This window comes from Coregonus lavaretus (genome assembly GCF_964263955.1).
Source record: "Coregonus lavaretus genome assembly, chromosome: 27".
NCBI lineage: Eukaryota > Metazoa > Chordata > Actinopteri > Salmoniformes > Salmonidae > Coregonus > Coregonus lavaretus.
Genome location: NC_140014.1, coordinates 39143962 through 39160380, shown reverse-complemented (window position 1 = coordinate 39160380; position 16419 = coordinate 39143962). Strand labels below are relative to the sequence as shown.

The 16419-nt window shown below is 44.6% G+C and overlaps 1 pseudogene across 1 annotated transcript in view; it reads right to left on the bottom strand.

Moving 5' to 3' along the window:
* The window catches only part of LOC311102451 (intersectin-2-like), a 63107-nt pseudogene that overhangs the window by 34204 nt on the left and 12484 nt on the right, over positions 1-16419 (bottom strand). Inside the window, exons 2-7 of the transcript XR_014615788.1 lie at positions 9013-9064; positions 6920-7012; positions 5845-5908; positions 1554-1723; positions 1160-1426; positions 141-171 (exon numbers count right to left, since the gene is read on the bottom strand). The product of XR_014615788.1 is annotated as an intersectin-2-like (transcript). The remainder of the gene's footprint in view (positions 1-140; positions 172-1159; positions 1427-1553; positions 1724-5844; positions 5909-6919; positions 7013-9012; positions 9065-16419) is intronic.

Sequence of the window (16419 nt, the reverse complement as noted above, 5' to 3'; positions counted from 1 at the left end):
AATATAGAAATATAGAAATATAGAAATAGAAATATAGAAATAGTCCATTGGCATCTAAATGAGTAGAGATGTGGGTCAGAATCTGATCCTATTAAGAGTGTGTGTGTGTGTGTGTGTGTGTGTGTGTATAGCTGTGTTACCTGCTTGAGCCCAGGTCCAACAGCGATGTAGCTTTGTTCATCCCAGGAGAGAAACCCAGAGGAGAGGATACGTAGGACACAGAGAGAGACACACACTTTAATTGAGTTCCTTATAAAGGCCATTTACATTAATATTGTATGGTTACATTACAAATAGAACATGATATCCACTCAGTAGAGCGTGACTGGTGACTCTTACGTCATACACTACCCAGATTGCTCTTCTGGCCTTGTTAAGGTACTGCCATTGGAGCTAACAGTATTTCATGCATTATTTCTGTTCTTAAAGGCTTGTGATGGACAGCTGTAACACATCACTCTAGTGCAATATCAACCAGCACTATAGAGCACTGGTTTCCAACCTTTTTTGAACCGTGGCACACCCTGATGGGATAAAGAATTGAGCTGCACGCCTACGTTTTCCTGTTAATTCGTTTACTCATAATGACCCTGATCCATAATAAATGTCTACTATTTTCTGTGACAAAAGCTTTTTATAGATTAAATGGGGTTTATATTAACTATTTTCATAGTTCCTTACTCATGATGATTCATTTCTGCGTACCCCTTTAAGAGCGTCCTGTGAATCCGGGAGAGAAAGAAATGTAGCTCTGGTAATATGGGGCTTTACTTTTGAACAGTTTGGGCTAGAGACAAGCGATTTTCTGCATTTTAAAGCCATGCTCCGTTTGTCTCTATGGCAGAGGCTGTGGTACTGCTAAACCTAATCTGACTTGCCTGTGCTAATGGTTCTCACAGGTGAAGTCAAATTATCCAAATGACTTTGCTCATGATGCGCACCACTCAAATGAATGATACAAATGTAACAACTGCCTGAAACAATGACAAAGATGTATTCAATGTATGATGCTCTTTCTAGGAGGCACTGGTGCTCCAAAATCAAAATTTGACAGGTCACGTGTATAAGATTAGGGAAAGTTTTGCGGCACACATGATGAAAACCACTGATGAGAGAGAGAGAGAGAGAGAGAGAGAGAGAGAGACTGTTCTCCTCTTACCTGTCCCCATGTGTCCTGGTGGGAGTTGCTGTAGAATACCCATAGTGCCGTTGGGCAGAGCGGGGCTGCCAAGGGACGGCAGCAGGGGCATCGTTGACGTGGAAACCAGGGGGGCCATGCCTGTAGCCGTTGGGACCATGGGGGTGAGGGTAGGGGTCATGGGTGAGAGGTGAGAGGTCATGGGTGAGAGGTTAGGGGTCATGGGGATGGGGTTGAGCATGCCGATGCCTCCGGGCATCATAGAAATGTTTGGCATGGAGCCCATTCCTGGAGAGACACAGAGGAACACACAACATTAAAGAGTTAAGATAATATTAAGATACAGCATCTACAGCCATAGAATTGAGAATAGAAGAGAATATATGTCTGTCTGTGTGTCTGTGTCTTAAAGTACCGTAGCGCAAGGTGGACATGGGGTTAGGGGCGGGCACTGGCGGCTGCTTCAAGATGATTGGTAAAGTTGAGGGAAGGGGCGTGCCCTGCAGTTTGAGCTTAATGAGCTTCATAGAGATGGAGAACTCCAACCTGTCCATCTTCCCATCCTTACTCATGTCAGCCAGCGCCCTGGGGGTCAGAGAGGGTCATTACTATGGAATATCCTCACACGTGGCTCAAACATGTAGACATATTGCTTATGTGTTAGTGTTACTTCCTTTGGACAATCATGTACTCTGTGTGACTGGAGAACAGCTAGCCACAAGATCTAATGCCAGCATGGAAGGGTGTGTGTGTGAGAAATGGGAATATTTCAGATGAATAAAGATAACTTCAATACAGCGTCAATACAGGACTAAGATTGAATCCTACTACACCGACGCTCGTCGGATGTGGCAGGGCTTACAAACTATTACGGACTACAAAGGGAAACCCAGCTGCGAGCTGCCCAGTGACGCGAGCCTACCAGACGGGCTAAATGCCTTTAATGCTTGCTTTGAGGCAAGCAACACTGAAGAATGCATGAGAGCACCAGCTGTTTCCGGACGACTGTGTGATCACGCTCTCCGTAGCCGATGTGAGCAAGACCTTTAAACAGGTCAACATTCACAAGGCCGCGGGGCCAGACGGAATACCAGGACGTGTATTCATAGCATGCGCGGACGAACTGGCAAGTGACTTCATTGACATTTTCAACCTCTCCCTGACCCAGTCTGTAATAGCTACATGTTTCACGCAGACCACCATAGTCCCTGTGCCCAAGAGCTCTAAGGTAACCTGCCTTAATGACTACCGACCCATAGCACTCACGTCTGTAGCCATGAAGTGCTTTGAAAGGCTGGTCATGGCTCACATCAACACCATCATCCCGGAAACCCTAGACCCACTCCATTTCGCATACCGCCTCAACAGATCCAAAGATGACGCAATCTCAATTGCACTCCACACTGCCCTTTCCCACCTGGACAAGAGGAAAACCTATGTGAGAATGCTGTTCATTGACTACAGCTCAGGATTCAACACCATAGTGCCCACAAAGCTCATCACTAAGCTAAGGACCCTGGGACTAAACACCTCCCTCTGCAACTGGATCTTGGACTTCCTGATGGGCCGCCCCCAGGTGGTAAGGGTAGGCAACAACACATCTGCCACGCTGATCCTCAACACGGGGGCCCCTCAGGGGTGCATGCTTAGTCCCCTCCTGTACTCCCTGTTCACCAACGACTGCGTGGCTAAGCACGACTCCAACACCATCATTAAGTTTGCTGACGACACAACAGTGGTAGGCCTGATCACCAACAACGATGAGACAGCCTATAAGGAGGAGGTCAGAGACCTGGCAGTGTGGTGCCAGGACAACAACCTCTCCCTCAACGTGAGCGAGACAAAGGAGCTGATCGTGGACTAAAGGAAAAGGAGGGCCAAACACGCCCCCATTCACATCGACAGGGCTGTAGTGTAGCGGGTCGAGAGCTTCAAGTTCCTTGGTGTCCAGATCACCAACGAACTATCATGGTCCAAACACACCAAGACAGTCGTGAAGAGGGCACGACAAAGTCTATTCCCCTTCAGGAGACTGAAAAGATTTTGCATGGGTCCCCAGATCCTCAAAAAGTTCTACAGCTGCACCATCAAGAGCATCCTGACCAGTTGCATCACCGCCTGGTATGGCAACTGCTCGGCATCCGACCGTAAGGTGGTACAGAGGGTAGTGCGTACGGCCCAGTACATCACTGGGGCCAAGCTTCCTGCCATCCAGGACCTCTATACTAGGCAGTGTCAGAGGAAGGCCCAAAGAATTATAGACTGTTCTCTCTGCTACTGCACGGCAAGCCTCCGGTACCGCTTGATTAGTATATTAAAACCCCCTAGAGTCGATGTCCCCACAACAAAATGTGTTTGTTTATCAGTTTTTTTGCATGGGCTGCGTCTCAATCCACAGCATCCAACCAATGGCGGCCTTCCACATCTGCAGTGGAAGGTGGCTGAGCTACAGTGGTGTTTGTCAGACCATGAGACATCCAGAAAATCGGGTCTTCTCACAAAAACGTCTGTTGCGTCCGAACAGTTTGGCCTACAAACTACGGTGTTCTCCGTTTTGCTCTACAACCCCCACAAGTGTCACTTCTGTCAAACAGTTTGGGCTACAACTAATATGAAAGGTGAGACTCTCACGAACATGCCGGCTGTTTTGCTCTAGGACGTCTCACAAGACTCGTCTGAAGGTAGCCCGGTACCAGTTTGAAAAATGAATAGAAGTACACAGTGCCTTCAGAAAGTATTCATACAGTACCCCTTGACTTATTCCACATTTTGTTGTGTTACAGTCTTATTAAATAGGTTTTTTTCTACACATAATACCCCATAATGTTTGCAACGCCAGGGGTGTGGGTTCGTTTCCCACGGGGGGCCAGTAAAAATAAAAAATAAATAAATAAATATATATATATATATATGTATTCACTAACTGTAAGTCGCTCTGGATAAGAGCGTCTGCTAAAATGACTAAAATGTAAATAATGACAACGTGAAAACATGTTTTTAGACATTTTTGCTAATTTATTGAAAATTAAATACAGAAATATCTAATTTACAGAAGTATTCACACCCTTGAGTCAACACTTTGTGGAAGCACATTTGGCAGTAATTACAGCTGTAAGTCATTCTGGTTAAGTCTCTAAGAGCTTTCCAGACCTGGATTGTGAAACACTTATTCATTACTATTTTCAAAATTCTTCACGCTCTGTCAAATTGCTGTTGATCATCGCTAGACAACCATTTTCAGGTCTTGCCATAGATTTCCGAGTCGATTTTAGTCAAAACTGTAACTCTTGGTAAGTAAATCCAGTGTAGATTTGGCCTTGTGTTGTAGGTTATTGTCCTGCTGAAAGGTGAATTCATCTCCCAGTGTCTGGTGGAAAGCAGACTGAACCAGGTTTTCCTCACTCCGTTTATTTTTTATCCTGGAAAACTCCCCAGTCCTTAACGTTTACAAGCATACCCATAACTTCATGCAGCCACCACTATGCTTGAAAATTGAAAATATGGAGAGTTACTTTGAAATATTTTTTATTCTGTATAGGCTTCCTTCTTTTCACTCTGTCAATTAGGTTAGTTTTGTGGAGTAAATAGAATGTTGTTGATCCATCCTCAGTTGTTTTCTCCTATCACAGCCATTCAACTCTGTAACTGTTTTAAAGTCACCATTGGCCTCATGATGAAATCCCTGAACGGTTTCCTTCCTCTCCGGCAACTGAGTTAGGAAGGACGCCTGTATCTTTGTAGTGACTGGGTGTAGTGATACACCATCCAAAGTGTAATTAATAACGTCACCATGCTCAAAGGGATATTCAATGTCTGTTATTTGTTTTTGTTTTTTTAATCTACCAATAGGTGCCCTTCTTTGCGAGGCAATGGAAAACCTCCCTGTTCTTTGTGGTTGAATCTGTGTTTGAAATTCTCTGCTCGACTGAGGGACCTTACAGATAATTTTATGTGTGGGGTACAGAGATGAGGTAGTCATTCAAAAATCATGTTCAACACTATTATTGCACACAGAGTGACTTGTTAAGTACATTTTTACCCATTAACTTATTTAGGCTTGCCAAAACAAAGGAGTTGAATACTTGTTGACTCAAGACATTTCAGCTTTTCATTTTTAATTAATTTGTTAAAATGTCTAAAAACATAATTCTACTTTGACATTATGCGGTATTGTGTGTAGACCAGTGACAAACAATCTCAATTGAATCCATTCTAAATTCAGGCTGTAACTCAACAACATTTTGAAAAAAGTCAATGGGTGTGAATATTTTCTGAAGGCACTGTATATGGAAGTAGTTAAGTGTCAAAATAAATTGGTTAAATATGGGTAAAATTTTTTTAAATAATAATAATAACCCTCATCTTTCTTATATCTCTCAGATATGACAGACACTAAAACAAACTTTATTCTCTGATTTTTTGGGGGACTATCTGTTTTTCCATGTATGAATCTGTTTTTAATATTATTATTATTATTATTATTATTATTATTTTTCAATGCGTTCCTATGTGCTAATAGCAGTAAGGCCACATTCAATGTATTTTGTCTGTAATGTCTTTTTTGTTGTGTCGGACCCCAGTAAGACTAGCTGTCGCTATAGGCGTCGACTAATGGGGGTCCTAATAAATCAAATAGCTTATTAACGCCTGCTCTCCTTAATCACCTGGAAATTCCTATTACATTGTGTGTGTGTGTGTGTGTTCACCATATCTCTGCAAGAACCGAGGAGGGCAGACCCGACTGCAGGAAGAACTTCCTGGCCTGCTCCCCTGGAGAGAGAGAGAGAGAACGAGAACGAGAGAGAGAGACAGAGAGAGAGAGAGAGAGAGAGAGAGAGAGAGAGAGAGAGAAAACAAAAAGAGAAAATACATAATCACACTATGAAGAGATGGAGACAGAACTAATCACACTATGAAGAGATGGAGACAGAACTAATCACACTATGAAGAGATGGAGACAGAACTAATCACACTATGAAGAGCTGGAGACAGAACTAATCACACTATGAAGAGATGGAGACAGAACTAATCACACTATGAAGAGATGGAGACAGAACTAATCACACTATGAAGAGATGGAGACAGAACTAATCACACTACGAAGAGATGGAGACAGAACTAATCACACTATGAAGAGATGGAGACAGAACTAATCACACTACGAAGAGATGGAGACAGAACTAATCACACTATGAAGAGATGGAGACAGAACTAATCACACTATGAAGAGATGGAGACAGAACTAATCACACTATGAAGAGATGGAGACAGAACTAATCACACTACGAAGAGATGGAGACAGAACTAATCACACTATGAAGAGATGGAGACAGAACTAATCACACTATGAAGAGATGGAGACAGAACTAATCACACTATGAAGAGATGGAGACAGAACTAATCACACTACGAAGAGATGGAGACAGAACTAATCACACTATGAAGAGATGGAGACAGAACTAATCACACTATGAAGAGATGGAGACAGAACTAATCACACTATGAAGAGATGGAGACAGAACTAATCACACTATGAAGAGATGGAGACAGAACTAATCACACTATGAAGAGATGGAGACAGAACTAATCACACTACGAAGAGATGGAGACAGAACTAATCACACTATGAAGAGATGGAGACAGAACTAATCACACTATGAAGAGATGGAGACAGAACTAATCACACTATGAAGAGCTGGAGACAGAACTAATCACACTATGAAGAGATGGAGACAGAACTATAGGAACAGATTGGTGTAGATGCATGCTTTGTCTTGGTACCTGAGACGTAGCCCAGGGTGGGGGAGAGGGTGTCAAACTGTTTATCATGTTTGTTCCTCTCTTCTGGAGAGATAGCCCACACACTGAGGTCACCTGGAGATAGACAGAGGAAAGAGAGAGAGAGAGAGAGAGAAATCATTTCCTTTCAGCTACCAATCTCCGTTCTCCCAGAGGGAAAGGCCTACAAGTCTAACAGGACAAGGCAAACAGAGGTCTGTGGTAGTAAGAAACACATTTTGACATTTTTGTCATTTAGTAGACGCTCTTATCCATGCATTTTCATACTAGTCCCCCGTGGGAATCGAACCCACGACTCTGGCATTGCAAGCGCCATGCTCTACCAACAGGACCCCCCCCCCCCCCCCCCCCCCACACACACACATCAGGTACAGTAGATACACCACTAGAACAGCATCAGGTACAGTAGACAGTAGATACCCCACTAGAACAGCATCAGGTACAGTAGATACACCACTAGAACAGCATCAGGTACAGTAGATACACCACTAGAACAGCATCAGGTACAGTAGACAGTAGATACACCACTAGAACAGCATCAGGTACAGTAGACAGTAGATACACCACTAGAACAGCATCAGGTACAGTAGACAGTAGATACACCACTAGAACAGCATCAGGTACAGTAGACAGTAGATACACCACTAGAACAGCCTCAGGTACAGTAGACAGTAGATACACCACTAGAACAGCATCAGGTACAGTAGACAGTAGATACACCACTAGAACAGCATCAGGTACAGTAGACAGTAGATACACCACTAGAACAGCATCAGGTACAGTAGACAGTAGATACACCACTAGAACAGCATCAGGTACAGTAGATACACCACTAGAACAGCATCAGGTACAGTAGACAGTAGATACACCACTAGAACAGCATCAGGTACAGTAGACAGTAGATACACCACTAGAACAGCATCAGGTACAGTAGATACACCACTAGAACAGCATCAGGTACAGTAGACAGTAGATACACCACTAGAACAGCATCAGGTACAGTAGACAGTAGATACACCACTAGAACAGCATCAGGTACAGTAGACAGTAGATACACCACTAGAACAGCATCAGGTACAGTAGACAGTAGATACACCACTAGAACAGCATCAGGTACAGTAGACAGTAGATACACCACTAGAACAGCATCAGGTACAGTAGACAGTAGATACACCACTAGAACAGCATCAGGTACAGTAGATACACCACTAGAACAGCATCAGGTACAGTAGACAGTAGATACACCACTAGAACAGCATCAGGTACAGTAGATACACCACTAGAACAGCATCATGTACAGTAGACAGTAGATACACCACTAGAACAGCATCAGGTACAGTAGACAGTAGATACACCACTAGAACAGCATCAGGTACAGTAGACAGTAGATACACCACTAGAACAGCATCAGGTACAGTAGACAGTAGATACACCACTAGAACAGCATCAGGTACAGTAGACAGTAGATACACCACTAGAACAGCATCAGGTACAGTAGACAGTAGATACACCACTAGAACAGCATCAGGTACAGTAGACAGTAGATACACCACTAGAACAGCATCAGGTACAGTAGACAGTAGATACACCACTAGAACAGCATCAGGTACAGTAGATACACCACTAGAACAGCATCAGGTACAGTAGACAGTAGATACACCACTAGAACAGCATCAGGTACAGTAGACAGTAGATACACCACTAGAACAGCATCAGGTACAGTAGACAGTAGATACACCACTAGAACAGCATCAGGTACAGTAGACAGTAGATACACCACTAGAACAGCCTCAGGTACAGTAGACAGTAGATCCAGGAGCAGGATACTGAGATACAGAGACAGAGTGGTGCTGCAGTGAACAGCACAGGGAGCTACACACCACCCTGCTGCTGCACCAGAGGACAGTCAGGAATGGAGAGACTCAGCAGAAAGGGAAAGGATAATACAGCTGAATGTGCCCTTGAGGGAGAGCGGAAAACGACAGAACACACACACACAGAACACACACACACACACACACAGAACACACACACACACACACAGAACACACAGGGTAATAAAGCTGTGGTCTTACCATTCATGGCTGCAGGTGGCAGAGGGGGCGGGGCCGGCTAGCTCGCAGTCATCTGCAAAAAACACACACACACATTAGTGTCCGAGCACACAAACACACCAAGCCAAACGCCCTCTCATTGATAATGAGAGGGAGGAAAGAGCACTGCTCACGCCAACTCTGGCAGAGAGAGAGAGAGAGAGAGAGAGAGAGAGAGAGAGAGAGAGAGAGAGAGAGAGAGAGAGAGAGAGAGAGAGAGAGAGAGAGAGAGAGAGAGAGAGAGAGAGAGAGAGAGAGAGAGAGAGAGAGAGAGAGAGAGAGAGAGAGAGGAGCAGCTGCTCAGTTTCTCATTGGTCAGCAGGTTAACAGGGTTTCTCCTGTTCCCCTTAGTCAGACAGAGAGTCACACACAGAGACACCAGGGCCACGTCCCAACTCTACTGCTACAGAGACACCGGGGCCACGTCCCAACTCTACTGCTACAGAGACACCAGGGCCACGTCCCAACTCTACTGCTACAGAGACACCAGGGCCACGTCCCAACTCTACTGCTACAGAGACACCAGGGCCACTTCCCAACTCTACTGCTACAGAGACACCAGGGCCACGTCCCAACTCTACTGCTACAGAGACACCAGGGCCACGTCCCAACTCTACTGCTACAGAGACACCGGGGCCACGTCCCAACTCTACTGCTACAGAGACACCAGGGCCACGTCCCAACTCTACTGCTACAGAGACACCAGGGCCACGTCCCAACTCTACTGCTACAGAGACACCAGGGCCACGTCCCAACTCTACTGCTACAGAGACACCAGGGCCACGTCCCAACTCTACTGCTACAGAGACACCAGGGCCACGTCCCAACTCTACTGCTACAGAGACACCAGGGCCACGTCCCAACTCTACTGCTACAGAGACACCAGGGCCACGTCCCAACTCTACTGCTACAGAGACACCAGGGCCACGTCCCAACTCTACTGCTACAGAGACACCAGGGCCACGTCCCAACTCTACTGCTACAGAGACACCAGGGCCACGTCCCAACTCTACTGCTACAGAGACACCAGGGCCACGTCCCAACTCTACTGCTACAGAGACACCAGGGCCACGTCCCAACTCTACTGCTACATAGCTTCCTCTCCTTGTTTTCTCTCCTTGTTCTCTAAACTCCCCTCAATCCCCTTTTTATTCTGCTCGCAAACACTCACACACCCCAGCTACAGCAGGAGAATGTAGCCTTATGCCAAAGCTGTAAAAGAGTACAACTCCAGCCGCTGCCAAACTTATAAACACAACATGAACCAACATTAACAAGCCAACAGCCATTATAGTGGTTACACTGGTCAGGAGGAGAGTGCATCTACTATACAGATCAATTACGATTAACATGAAAAACGTAGTAACACTGTGTGTGTGTTTCTTTTCATTTCTGAGAAGAAACCCTGAATGACAACACCAGGCTGTCTGCCCCCACAGGTGAAGGGCAAGTAGAGGTGTGTGTGAAGAGAGGTATACGCCCTAACAACACAAGCGACTTCACAACCTGTTGACAGTACATTTTTGTCATTTTATCAGACGCTCTTATCCAGAGCGACTTACTGGCCCAATACGGTTAAGTGCCTTGCTCAAGGGCTTATCGGCAGATTTTTCACCTAGTCGGCTCAGGGATTCGAACCAGCAAGCTTTCGGTTACTGGCCCAATGCTCTTAACCGCTAGGCTACCTGCCGCCCACATACCTGCTGCACCACTTCTGTGGGGACTTAAACTCATCAAATCTCGTTGTAAAGTTAGCTTTCAGTTTATTTAAAAACTCCAAGTGATCTGTACTGATGATGACTTAATATAGTGGTGCAGTGTAGGGAAATGGAGCCTTTTGTTTGGCCTCAAATCAGAGGAGAAAATAACACATTTACTTTGAAAATAAGTCAGTTTTTAAATCATGTCAATAACTGTTTTATCCCTCCCCTGTAGTCCCAAATTAAATCCTTTCAATTGATCACTAAAAAACAAACATCTGACACAAACTCCTCATCAAGCATTTTCGCTAGATATTTATTGGCTTTCTTGTGGCGGCAATCGCGGAGAAAAGCAACCATCTCCTCCCAGAGCTCACGAAGGCTGCTCTCTTCAGAGCATTATTACCCTCGATTAGCCACCGAACATCATTATGTAAAAGTAGATCTTGATGCTCAGCAGACTACGAAACAAGCGATGTTGCAGGCTAGATGTTGATCGGATAAAGTCTATGATAGCCATAACCGAGTCCATGGTGTTTGTTAACTCACCGCTGAGTTAAGCGCAGAGTACACTCTGGTGAATCAGGCAGTGTAGTGATCTCATCTGCGCTGAAGGAGCCGATAGGCGGGCAGACAGACCCTGTACCCGTTAGCAGCTCTGATTAACAAGATGGCACCGACAGACATGGGCGCCCTGTCCCTAGCCAACTTCGCAGTATTTTTTGTGTGTGATATTGCTACAATTATTTGCTCAGAACTTTTCTTGAATTATTACCTACTTTTGGATATTAGATCGGCGGTCACTCACCAGCATTTCGACCAGACATTCAACTTTCCTGAATTGGAACCTTTTGTTGCAATTCAACAGCTCAGACAAACGTTCAGAAAGTATTCATACCCCACATTTTGTTGTGTTACAGCCTGAATAAATGTTTTATTAAATATATGTTTTCCACCAATAACTCACAATGACAAAAGTGAAACATGTTTTTAGACATTTTTGCAAATGCATTGAAAATGAAATACCTAAATATCTAATTTACATAAGTATTCACACCCCTGAGTCAATACATGTTAGAATCACCTTTGGCAGTGACTACAGCTATGCGTCTTTCTGTGAGTCTCTAAGAGCTTTGCACACTTGGATTAAACAATATTTGCACATTATTATAAAAAAAATTATTCATGCTCTGTCAAGTTGGTTGTTGATCATTGCTAGACAGCCATTTTTAAATCTTTCCATAGTCAAAACTGTTACTAGTCCACTCAGGAACATTCAGTACCGTCTTGGTAAGCAACCCGTGTAGATTTGGCATTGTGTTTAAGGTTATTGTCCTGCTGAAAGGTGAATTTGTATCCCAGTGTCTGTTGGAAAGCTAACTGAAACAGGTTTTCCTCCAGGATTTGGCCTGTACTTATCCTGAAAAAACTCCCTAGTCCTTGCCGATGACAAGCACGGCCATAACATGATGCAGCCACCACTATGCTTGAAAATATGAAGAGTAGTACTCAGTAATGTGTTGTTGGATTTGCTCCAAACATAACACTTTGTATTAAGGACATAAAGTTCATTTCTTTGCCAAGTTTTTTGCAGTTTCACTTTAGTGGCTAATTGCAAACAGGATTTATGTTTTTGAATATTTTTATTCTGTACAGGCTTCCTTCTTTTCACTCTGTCATTTACACGTTAGTATTGTGGAGTAACTACAATGTTGTTGATCCATCCTCCATTTTCTCCTTTCCCAGCCATTAAACTCTGTAACTGTTTTAAAGTCAACATTGGCCTCATGATGAAATCCCTGAGCGGTTTCCTGCCTCTCCGGCAACTGAGTTAGGAAGGACGCCTGTATCTTTGTAGTGGCTGGGTGTATTGATACACAATCCAAAGTGTAATTAATAACTTCACCATGCTCAAAGGGATATTCAATGTCTGCTTTTTTATTTTGACCCATCTACCAAATAGGTACCCTTCTGTGCGAAGCTTTGGAAAACCTCCCTGTGGTTGAATTTGCATTTGAAATTCATTGGACCTTACAGATAATTGTATGTGTGGGGTACAGAGATGAGGTAGTCATTAAAAAATCTTGTTAAGCACTATTATTGCACACAGAGTGAGTCCATGAAACTTATTATGTGACTTGTTAAGCACATTTTTACTCCAGAACTTATTTAGGCTTGCCATAACAAAGGGGTTGAATACTTATTGGCTCAAGACATTTCAGCTTTTCATTTTTAATTAATTTGTTAAAATTTCTAAAAACAAAATTCCACTTTGACATTATGGGGTATTATGTGTAGGCCAGTGACACAAAATCTCAATGTAATAGATTTTAAATTCAGGCTGTAACACAACAAAATGTTGTGGGAATCTAGACAATCACGGATTATAAAGGGGAAAACCAACCAGGTCGCGGACACCGACGCCTTGTTCTCGGACAAGCTAAACACCTTCTTCGCCCGCTTAGAGGAAAACACAGTGCCGCCGATGTGGGCCACCACCGCTCACAAGGACTGTGTGCTCTCCTTCTCCGTTGCCGACGTGAGTAAGACATTTAAGCATGTTAACCCCCGCAAGGCTGCCGGCCCAGACGGCATCCCAAGCCACGTCCTTAGACCTTGTGTAGACCAGCTGGCTGGAGTGTTTATGGACATATTCAATCTCTCCCTATCCCAGTCTGTTGTCCCCAAGATGTCCACCATTGTTCCTGTATCCAAGAAAGCGAAGGTAACTGAACTAAATGACTATCGCCCCGTAGCGCTCACTTCTGTCATCATGAAGTGCTTTGAAAGGCTAATTAAGGATCATATCACCTCCATCTTACCCGACACCCTAGACCACGTGTCAAACTCGTTCAGCGGAGGGCCAAATGTCTGTGGGTTTTCGCTCCACCCTTGTACTTGATGGATGAATTAAAGTCACTAATTAGTAAGGAACTCCCCTCACCTGGTTGTTTAGGTCTTCATTGAAAGGAAAAAAACTAAAACCCACAGACACTCGGCCCTCCGTGGAATGAGTTCGACACTCCTACTACAGCTCAGCCTTCAACACCATAGTGCCCTCCAAGCTCATCACTAAGCTCGGGGGCCCTGGGTCTGAACCCCGCCCTGTGCAACTGGGTCATGGACTTCCTGACGGGGCGCCCCCAGGTGGTGAAGGTAAGCAACAACGTCTCCGCCGCGCTGATAGTCAACACTGGGGCCCCACAAGGGTGTGTGCTCAGCCCCCTCCTGCACTCCCTGTTCACCCATGACTGCGTGGCCACACACATCTCCAACTCAATCATCAAGTTCGCAGATAACAGTAGTAGGCCTGATTACCAACAATGACGAGACAGCTTACAGGGAGGAGGTGAGGGCCCTGGCGGAGTGGTGCCAGGAAAATAACCTCTCCCTCAACGTCAACAAAACAAAGGAGCTTATCGTGGACTTCAGGAGACAGCAGAGAGAGCACGTCCCCATCCACATGAGTGGAGAGGGTGAAAAGCTTCAAGTTCCTCAGCGTGCATGTAAAATAGCAGACCCAGAGAAGCCAAGGGAGGTGATAGGTGGGAATGAGGAGGACCCATGATTGGACAAAAAAACAATCCTTGAATTTATTACAGATGAAGGGTTTCAGGATACAAGGCTGGTCTCAAACAGTTGTCCATAGCAGCAACATTCAGGACACGAAAACTCACAGAAATGACGGATGACGGCGAGTCTAAAGCTCAGCCCCTCAATAGGGATCCTACTGCAGCTAACACTAGGCCTAAATGCTAAACAGCATAGCTAGGGATTACCCCTTTTCCAGCTCTAAACAGAGCCCAACTCCCCTTACTGGGACTAAATAGAGTCTACCAGAACAGCCTAAATTAACTGCCTGCTAATCAACTGCTACGGAGCACATTGTAAAATGGTGTTCAACCCTGCGCTGAGAGAAAAGGACAGCATTTATCCCCTTTGATCCTCAACCCCGCCCACATGTATTAACCAATGAGAATCAGCATTTAATTAGAATAACTTTAATTTGTTAATTAGACCAGGTAACACTATGGAAAACATGATTTGTTAATTGCATTCATTAGTTTAAATTACCATATTTAGTCATGTACAATTTAGTTTCAAATGCAGAGCCTTCGTCAAATAGAACATGATGAGAACTACTACTGAGGGAGACTGAAAGCATGGGTTGCACTACACGCTAATTATCTAACTCAACACACCTGGCTTAAACCTGAGCAACCAACTTGTTAGCAAAGAATTAAGGTCAGGAACACCTAAACTGGTAGATAGCTATGAATTGACTAGTGCACTTTTTCCAAACCACACATGTATATGAGTGGCGCAGTGGTCTAAGGCACTGCATCGCAGTGCTAACTGTGCCACTAGAGATCCTGGTTCGAATCCAGGCTCTGTCGCAGCCGGCCGCGACCGGGAGACTCATGGGCAGCGCACAATTGGCCCAGCGTCGTCCAGGGTAGGGGAGGGAATGGCCGGCAGGGATGTAGCTCAGTTGATAGAGCAATGGCGTTTGCAACGCCAGGGTTGTGGGTTCGATTCCCACGGGGGGCCAATATAAAAAAATATGTATTCACTAACTGTAAGTCGCTCTGGATAAGAGCGTCTGCTAAATGACTTAAATGTAAATATACACCTTTAAGCATTTTAGATAATATTAACTTCATGAAATACATTGTAAAGACATATTAAAATGGTGATGAGACCGGACTAAGGCTGCCTCATCACAGTGCACATCACTGACAACCTGAAATGGTCCACCCACACAGACAGTGTGGTGAAGAAGGTGCAACAGCACCTCTTCAACTTCAGGAGGCTGAAGAAGTTTGGCTTGGGCCCCTAAGACCCTCAGGAACTACTACAGATGCACCATTGAGAGCATCCTGTCGAGCTGTATCACCGCCTGTATCACCGCCTGTATCACCGTCCGCAACGGCCGGGCTCTACAGAGGGTGGTGCGGTCAGCCCAATGCGTCACCGGGGGAACACTGCCTGCCCTCCAGGACATCTACAGCACCCGGTGTCACAGGAAGGCCAAGAAGATCATCAAGGACCTCAGCCACCCGAGCCACGGCCTGTTCACCCTGCTACCATCTAGAAGGTGGAGACCGTATAGGTGCATCAAAGCTGGGACCGAGAGACTGAGAAACAGCTTCTATCTACAAAGCCAAGTCTGTTAAATAGTTATCATTAGCTGGCCTCCGCCCAGTACACTGCCCTGAACTTTAGTCACTGTTACTAGCCGGCTACCACCCGGTACTCAACCCTGCACCTTAGAGACTGCTGCCCTATGTACATAGTCAATGAACAATGGTCACTTTAATAATGTTTACATACTGTTTTACCCACTTCAAATGTATATACTGTATTCTAGTCATGACTCATCCTATATAACTACTGCTGTACACACCTTTTCTATTCATACACTGTCCATAACGTCTATACACACCATCATATACATATACATATACAGTGGGGGAAAAAAGTATTTAGTCAGCCACCAATTGTGCAAGTTCTCCCACTTAAAAAGATGAGAGAGGCGTGTAATTTTCATCATAGGTACACGTCAACTATGACAGACAAAATGAGAAACAAAAATCCAGAAAATCACATTGTAGGATTTTTTATGAATTTATTTGCAAATTATGGTGGAAAATAAGTATTTGGTCAATAACAAAAGTTTCTCAATACT